The 8,814-nt window shown below is 42.2% G+C and overlaps 1 pseudogene; it reads left to right on the top strand.

Annotated features, from left to right (window-relative positions):
* The first annotated feature begins 8,160 nt into the window (after positions 1 to 8,160).
* Positions 8,161 to 8,340, top strand: LOC121002936 (annotated as a pseudogene).
* Positions 8,341 to 8,814: the final 474 nt, after the last annotated feature.

Genomic DNA, 8,814 nt, shown 5'->3' with positions numbered 1-8,814 from the left:
TTTGATCGCTTGATCACTTTTTGCGATGTAAGGAGACCAAAAATTTTTGTTTTAGCATAGTTTTTGTTAAATTTTTTCGACAGCATTCAGGTGAGGGGGTGTATAATGTGAAATTTTTATAGAGCCGGTCGTTACAGACACGGAAATACCCAATATGTCAGTTTTTTGTTTTTTTTACGCTTTTTATTTTGGGAAAGGGGCTTTTATTTTTATTTTTTTAACTTTCTTTTTTTGTATGAAAAACCTTTTTTTTTTTACTTTTTTTTTTGTCCCACTCTGGGACTTTAACTTCTGGGGTGTGATCCCCTCTGCAGTGCATTACAATACATCCTGTATTGTAATGCATTGACTTTCAGCTTGTATGCTGACAGCCTGTCTGTGAGACCCAGCCTAAGGGGGCTGGATCTCGCAGGCTTCCGTAGAAGGCAAGCTCTGATGCCTATGGAAGGCTTCAGGCTTCCTTCGGGTCCCCATGATTGCAGCGCGGGGACCCGATAGAGATGCGGAGGGCACCAGTACCCTCCACAAACCCTCTGCATGCCGCGGTCAGCTTTGACCACGGCATACAAGGGGTTCATATGCCGGCATCAGTGTTTTCCCCGAATGCAGCAGGGACCCGGCTGTCAGTGTCTGCCGTGTCCGTGCTGCTGATCCGGCGGGCGCAGCTCCTACATCCTCCCAATCAGCCCACCGTGCATGTGCACTGGTCTTTAAGTCATGTCTACCGTACATGTACGGTGAGGGTTCTTAAGGGGTTAAGTGTATGCATATTTGTACAACCAGTACTTTTTTTTATTTTTCCACCCTAAACGATTTTGTTTTTTAAATTGAATACTGCAGATTATAGGTGATATTAAAGGTGGAAAAAGTTCTGAAATGGTCAGATTTTTTTTTTACACGACATAACCCTGACATTTTAACAGAGGTGTGTAGACTTTTTATGTCGCCTGTAGTTATGAGTCCAGTGTATTCATGATAGCGACACTCCTCTGGCTTCCCTCATTATAGACTGCTGCTGTGTATCCGCCTTATATGCACAATGCAAGAAAAAGGGGGTCAGTCAGCACATCCTAATGCGCAGGTGCACGTTGCCATGGCTAGAAACCCAATGCAACAGCACTCTGCAAACACAAATAATGTAGTTATAGAAAATATTCTGTTGCTAATGCTACGCTTATTTTGTGAATTTGAGATTCTTGGCAAATACATTTTGTACAAAATCATTTGGGCCCGTTTGCCGGCATCAAGGCGATCTGTATAAGACTGGAACCTAACACTAAATACTACTGTCCGCCATAAAACACACGGGATACAGGTTCCACATGTATACTGGGTCCACTCTGCCTTTTACCATTTTTTGTGCCATAATAACCTCCATTAAATCCAGGTAATGCAGGTACCAACATGCATGCCGAGCCCACTCTATACCTCTCCTAGTGCCAGACGGCTTCCAATGAATGTGGGGAGAGCAGGCTACAGCTTTATACTTAGACTAATTAAAATCAGTCTATGGGGCAGACAGGCTGGTCATGAGTGCAAGACTAAATGTAGTCAGCCACACCTCCAGCTCAGTATAAATGCAAGAATTAATTAGTGTAAGTATAAAGCTGTAGCCTGCTCTCCCTGCATTCATTGGAAGCCGTCTGGCACCAGAAGAGGTATAGAGTGGGCTCGGCATGCATGTTGGAACCTGCATGCCCTTGTTTTAATGGAGGCCATTATGGCACAAATAATGGAAAAAGGCAGAGTGGAACCTGCATTCCCTGTGTTTTATGGCAGCCAGTAAGGCACTATAACAGGTAGTATTTAGTGTTAAGTTCCCGTCTTATAGAAATCGCTTGACCGGCAGACAGGCCCAAATAATTTTGCACAAAATGTATTTGCCAAGAATCTCAAATTTACAAAATAAGTATAGCATTAGCACCAGAATGTATTCTATAACTATGGCATTATTGTACTTTATTTGTGTTTGCAGAATGCTGTTGCATTGTGTTTTTTTTCTTTATATTCACTGTGGAGTCTGATATATTCTTTCTTGGCTGCTGTTAGCTAAATGACGCAATAATGTTTTGTGCTGTTTGTTCTAATAGCTAAGTGGACGTGTCACTGTAATTAACTGCCATCAAGTAGATCTGCATATGATGGTGACAAAGCTACTTGAATGTATATGTATTTTACACTAGGGAGAATGGGACAAAGGGTTGGTTGGACTTGGTGGCCACTTAGGGCACCATCGATGGTTCTGCTTTTTGTTTACAACCTGTTGATTATGTTGTAGGTGTCAGTTACGATGAATGCCTCTCTTTCATGCGATAGAGCAATTACGTGAATAATTAAGGCTATCCAAGCTTTGTTCAGTGACTCTTTGTAATTTCTGATTGACAGCTTGCCAGAAATGTAAGGGTCAAATGATCCTGTTTCTTTTGAATGGTAAATTTTAAATGCACTAAAGAAGCAGATGTTTTATTCACAAGAAATACAGTTCACTACTGACACCTTTCTTTAAAGCATTCTGTAGTGGTATTTGTTATGGTGCTTTACAAGTTTTTACAAGTCTGTGGATATATAAGAACATGTAGGATGTTTGTATCTTCATGTGGTGCTATTCAGCTTGTCGTTATAATAGTTTTCAGTTGCATTTAAAATGTTGTGGACTTTAAAACTGAACTCTCTTGGCTTTCCAATTTTTGTATAGAGCTTGGCGATTTGCATTTTGAAAATTGTCATCATTATGCCTTATACACACAGTCAGCGTTTGATCAGTGATTTCCATCAGTGATTGTAAGCCAAAACCAAGAATGGAACCTCCACCAAGATAAGGTATAATGGAAATCACTGACCAAAAACTGACGTGAATAAAGCCTTATACTAGGTATTGTACATTGAAGTGAATAGAAGCAGTACTGCAGTAAACAGCTTAGTTCACTAGCTTTTTCTGAAAAGCTGACCGGTGGGGGTGCAGGCTGCCAGACTGCCGCTGACATGATATTGGTGGCCTATTTTGAGGATATGCCATCAATGGAAAAATACTGGAAAACCCTTTCTTCAACAGGCCCCTCACACCTCAACCGTTCAGAAACACACAACTGAACAAATAAGTCTAATACACACTGTCATAGGTTGTGTTGTTATCTCCCCATCCATGCCTAGCTGTACTGAACTTGCCTTGGCTCCCTCCAGGACTGATATCATTCACAGTCCCAGACTCCTCCAGAACTGACTCTTTCCATTGCTGACAATTCATTCAACCCACAACACTATAGCAAAAGACCACACAGAGCACCTCATACCTATGCAGCCTCTCAAGGCACAGGAGGCACTTTCAGCCCTTCATCTAATAGCATGTTTCTTACTGTTCATAGCTTTTCATTGGTAAACTTCTGCAGGTCCTTGGAAAAAAACACCTGAAGGGGCCAATGTGTATCCACATGCCCCTTACACTAATTTCTGGAGTTGTGAAAAAAGCCATTTTGAACTTGCATTTCAGTGACAAGTCCACTCTGGTTTCCATCTCTGATGGGCAATGTGGTTTAACCACACTTTCCTCCCTTAGTGCCAAAACTATTGTCTGCAGCTCTACACAGGTACAGAGCCTCTCTAAGAGTAATATCTGCTACCCACTTCAAGGATAGTTTCCTCAGGCATCATATAACAAGATACACGGTGGAGTCACCTCATTATGACCACCAGCTGATATCCAGAGTAACTGCTGTGTGCAACATGGACTGCAGCTAGACAGACTAGGAATGACTGGAGGATCCATAGAGTGAACAAGATGATTGAAGTGGTCACACAGATGCTCAGTCGGGTTAAAGTCTGGGGAATTAGGGGGCCAGGGTAATACTTTGAAGTTTTGGTCATTCTCTTTAAACCAATGTCAGACATTATTAGCCGTGTAATGTCACACTTTCTTGCTGGAAACTCCCATCCGCCTCAGGGAAGACAATCAGCATGTATGGGTGTAAAAATAAAAATTTAGGTCATTTTGAAGTTTCTGATCCCCGCGGTCATGGACCGCGGGGATCAGAAACTTTCGAAAGCGCTGCAAACCGCAGGTCTGAATTGACCTGCGGTTTGCAGCGATCGCTGATACGGGGGGGTCACAGGACCCCCCTTGGCATTGTCCCAGGGTGCCTGCTGATTGATTTCAGCAGGCACCCAGTTCCGATCACCGCTAGCCACGCGGCGTTGATCGGAAATACACAGGGCGTACAGGTACGCCCTGTGTCCTTAAGTACCAGGACATCAGGGCGTACCTGTATGCCCTGTGTCCTTAAGAGGTTAAAGGGAACCTATCACCATGAAAATGAAGTGTAATCTGCCAGCAGCAGGTTATAGAGCAGGAGGAGCTGTGCAGATTGATACATAGTTTTGTGGGAAAATATTCAGTATAACTTGTATTTCATTCATTTAAATTCATATTCATTCTGGGCTTTGAAGAAAAGAAGGCGGTCCTATCAGTGATTGGCAGTTATCTCTGTATGAACAGTCATAGAGGGAAGGCTGTCAATCACTTTGTTGAGAATAGAAGTTTTTTATGCTTAGAAAGATAATACATATTACTGGTTTTATTCACAGACCCAATATATGATCTAAAGAAACCAGTATTATGTATGTGTAGAAAACCATGCATCTTAATGTGATAAGGCAATAGCCTGGAGGTAAGTGGTCAGCCTTGCATATATAATTGTCCCATTTCATTTAACCCATAGTAAAAGGTTATAACCTTATTATATTGAGAAGTGTGGTTTTCTATCCTTTGCAAGCCCAATACATATTGCGGGTTTATTCATCGGCACAATATATGATTATAAAGACAAAATCAATGTATCCCCTATCCACATTATATGACACAACTCCATTAAACCTCTGCTGGGAGGTGCAACTGAAGACACTAGAAATTAAACTGATCCTCAAACTGCTGGTGTAAAATGAGGTCTAGTTGAGCATAATTTATATATTTCTACTATTATAGTTTAGGGCCCCATTCAAATGAACATATTCAAATCCATGCCACATAGATCCCAAATATAGCAGGTGTAGTATTGGGCTACAATTTACCTCTATGTTCTTCTAGTTTTACATATACAAGTAGGCACACATGAATACATGAAATCTAGGATGTAGTATTACAGAGCCATTCTCGAACAGAAGCTGAAGCATATTGCTAGACCATAGTGTAGTCCATGCACATATGTATGCATTTCTATGTGCATGAGCCTTATGCTTAGTGTAATGGGATGGTAAGGAGGTAAAGGTTTTGCAGTGCAATGTTCTTAGTGCTTAAAGGGGTTTTCTAGTTTGCATCAACATCCTTTAAAATACAAATTTCTAAAGATACCGTAAATGTATTTTTATTTCCTTTATTGCTCCTGTTTCCTGTTCTGGGCTGGTGTCCCATTACCATGTCCATGCAGCTTTTTTTTTTACTTCCTGTGATGTTATGTCTATGAGCATGTCAAAGCTACAACAGGGGCAGTGATAGGAGAGTGTCTGTAATTAGCTGGGTGGGAGGAGCTATAAATAGGAGTCTTTAACCAAATTCAAGAAAAGGTAAGGATGGACTTATCAATATTATCTCTTGTTTATGATATAACATTAGATCTGTCTGGCATTGTTTTTAATGTCTTGAGTTTGATCTAGTAGGAATTGATGACTAAGGCTACTTTTTACACAAGCGTTTAAGTTTTCCGCTATTGAGTTCCGTCATAGGGGCTCAATCCCGGAAAAAAAAACGCTTCAGTTTTGTCCCCATTCATTGTCAATGGGGACAAAACTGAACAGAACGGAATGCTCCAATATGCATTCCGTTCCGTTCCGTTTAGTTGCGTTTCCAGACCGGAGAGCAAACCACAACATGTTGTATTTTGCTTTCCGTCCTGGGATGCAAAGAAAGACGGATATGGCATTACCCCCAATGCAAGTCAATGGGGACGGATCCGTTTTCTCTGCCACAATAGAAAACGGATCCGTCCCCCATTGACTTTCAGTGGAGTTAATGACTGATCCGTCTTGGCAATGTTAAAGATAATACAACCGGATCCAGCAAAAACTCTAGTGTGAAAGTACTCTTATACAGTGTTGATTCATGACTGAGGCATGAGTCTATGTCACATGTTTAGAAACTCATTGAAATCCCTTTGATCCATGGTTTTACTCAGTACTCCTTCCTTTTGCAGCATGCTTCAATCACTAAGAACTGCCTTAAATATTTATTTCAAATAAATGCAACAAATAAGCTCAACACTTGATTTATATGTATGTCACACAGAGAGCATATGGCTCCGAGGCAGAAAGTTCAGCAGGAGCTGTAGCAAATTAATCATCTCCTGGTGAGGCAATTAAATATTACCAACACACACTCCACACATCCTTTTACTCACTAATATCTTTCATTTACTATATGGTGGGAACAGCCGGTCTATGTAGGCACAAAAACGCAAACAGTCCTACATGCCAGCAATGACTTAAGAGAAATTAAGAAACAAAACTTTATTATGCTACTTGCAAAGTTCTGCTTGCAAATGAAAGGGGTTGTTCAAGTTAATTTAGGCAGGAAAGCTATTAGGGCTCATTCACACGACCGTATGAATGGGTCCGCATCCGTAGTTCCGTTCCACGGCCCCGCAAAAAAAGATAGAGCATGTCCTATTCTTGTCCGCAATTGCGGACAAGTGTAGGCATATTTTCATCATAGTGGCGGCCATGTGCGGTCCGCAAATTGAGGAACACACACTGGCGGATCGCAAAACACTACTGTCATGAGAATGTAGCCTTAGAATAATCATAAATGTTATACTCGCTGTCCTGAACGCCTTCCATTCCAGTGCAACTGCTATCCCCTCCACTTTGTTTTCCTGACTGCAGTTGTGATGTGTCCATATACTGCGCATTACTGAGGCCAGTGATTGCCAGCAGCAGTCACATACATGTCATCACTGCAGCCAAAATCATGTCATGGCTGTAGCAGCAAAGGAGGATGGGAGCATCAGTGCTGACACAGAGTAAGTTTGCAGTGACAAATTAAAGTTTTTTTTATATTCTAATAACTTCCCTGCCTTTAAGGAAAAAAAATTAAAGGAGTTTTCCCATCTAGATGTTTATAACACATCGCTAGGATCCTATCCCATGAAAAGGGGCCCACTGTGATTGGATATAATGCTTTCTCCATTCTCTGCTATAGGTCTTCCAAAAATAGCCAAGTGCTTCTGATTAGAGATGTCGCGAACATAAAATTTTCTGTTGGCGAACGCGAATTTCCGCAAATGTTCGCGAACCGGGCGAACCGCCATAGACTTCAATAGGCAGGCGAATTTTAAAACCCACAGGGACTCTTTCTGGCCACAATAGTGATGGAAAAGTTGTTTCAAGGGGACTAACACCTGGACTGTGGCATGCCGGAGGGGGATCCATGGCAAAACTCCCATGGAAAATTACATAGTTGACGCAGAGTCTGGTTTTAATCCATAAAGGGCATAAATCCCCTAACATTCCTAAATTGTTTGGAATAACGTGCTTTAAAACATCAGGTATGATGTTGTATTGATCAGGTTGTGTAAGGGTTACGCCCACTTCACAGTGACAGACCAAACTCCCCGTTTAACGCACTGCAAACAACAGCAAACAGTCCATTTGCACAACCGCAAACTCCCCATTTGCCCAAGGTTGGATACCAAGCTAGCCATGTCCCGTTCCTTGTCCTCACTGACGTCATTGAAGGTCTCTTCCTCCACCCAGCCACGTACAACACCAAGGGTCCCTGAAAGGTGACAACAAGCCCCCTGGGACACCTGCTGTGGTTGGTCTTCCACCTCCTCAAAGCCACCTTCCTCCTCTGACTCCTCTTCTTCGGACTCCTCTCTCTGCGTTGCCGCAGGTCCAGCAATCGACGACGACGACAAGGCTGCTTCTGGTGGTGATGGTGACCACAACTCTTCCTCTTCATGCTCATCTACGGCCTGATCCAGCTCTCTTCGCAGGGCACGCTCCAGAAAAAACACATATGGGATGAGGTCAATGATGTTTCCTTGGGTTTGACTGACCAGGTTTGTCACCTCCGCAAAAGGATGCATGAGCCTACAGCCATTGTGCATGAGCGTTCAGTAACGTGGCCAAAAAATACCCAGCTCCGCAGAGGCTGTCCTCCTTTTTTTTTTTTTTTTTTTTTTTTTTTTTTTTAATTAAAAAAAAAATCTGTTCTTAACAGTTTAATCTCTGTTTTGTCCCCTATCAGGGGACGTGTATGTAATAGATTTTAGGAACCAGGAGATGGGAAAAGATGCTTGGTCGGTCCTCTCACTTCCAATTTGTGGCACTGCGCGTACGGCTTGCAATCTACTGTGCAATCCCAATATAAGTGGTGTGTTTAAGTAGTACTATTCCTATCAGTTTAATCCCTGTTACGTCCCCTATCAAGGGCCGGTGTATGAAATAGATTTAAGGAACCGGGAGATGGAAAAAGATGCTTGGTTGGTCCTCCTACTTCCAATTTGGGGCACTGCGTGTGCAATGTACTGTGCCACCAGATAGGAGTGGTGTGTTAAGTAGTACTATTCCTATCAGTTTAATCCCTGTTACGTCCACTAGTATTATTATTATTATTATAATTAGGTGTGTTAAGTAGTACTATTCCTATTAGTTTAATCCCTGTTACGTCCCCTATCAGGGGACGTGTATGGAATAGATTTTCGGAACCGGGAGATGGAAAAAGATGCTTGGTCGGTCCTCCTACTTCCAATTTGGGGCACTGTGCGTGCAATGTACTGTGCCACCAGATAGGAGTGGTGTGTTAAGTAGTACTATTCCTATCAGTTT

This window comes from Bufo bufo, chromosome 5 (assembly GCF_905171765.1).
Source record: "Bufo bufo chromosome 5, aBufBuf1.1, whole genome shotgun sequence".
In the NCBI taxonomy this organism is placed as follows: Eukaryota; Metazoa; Chordata; class Amphibia; order Anura; family Bufonidae; genus Bufo; species Bufo bufo.
The sequence above is the reverse complement of the archived record's forward strand: the minus strand, read 5'-3'. Positions and strand labels throughout refer to the sequence as shown.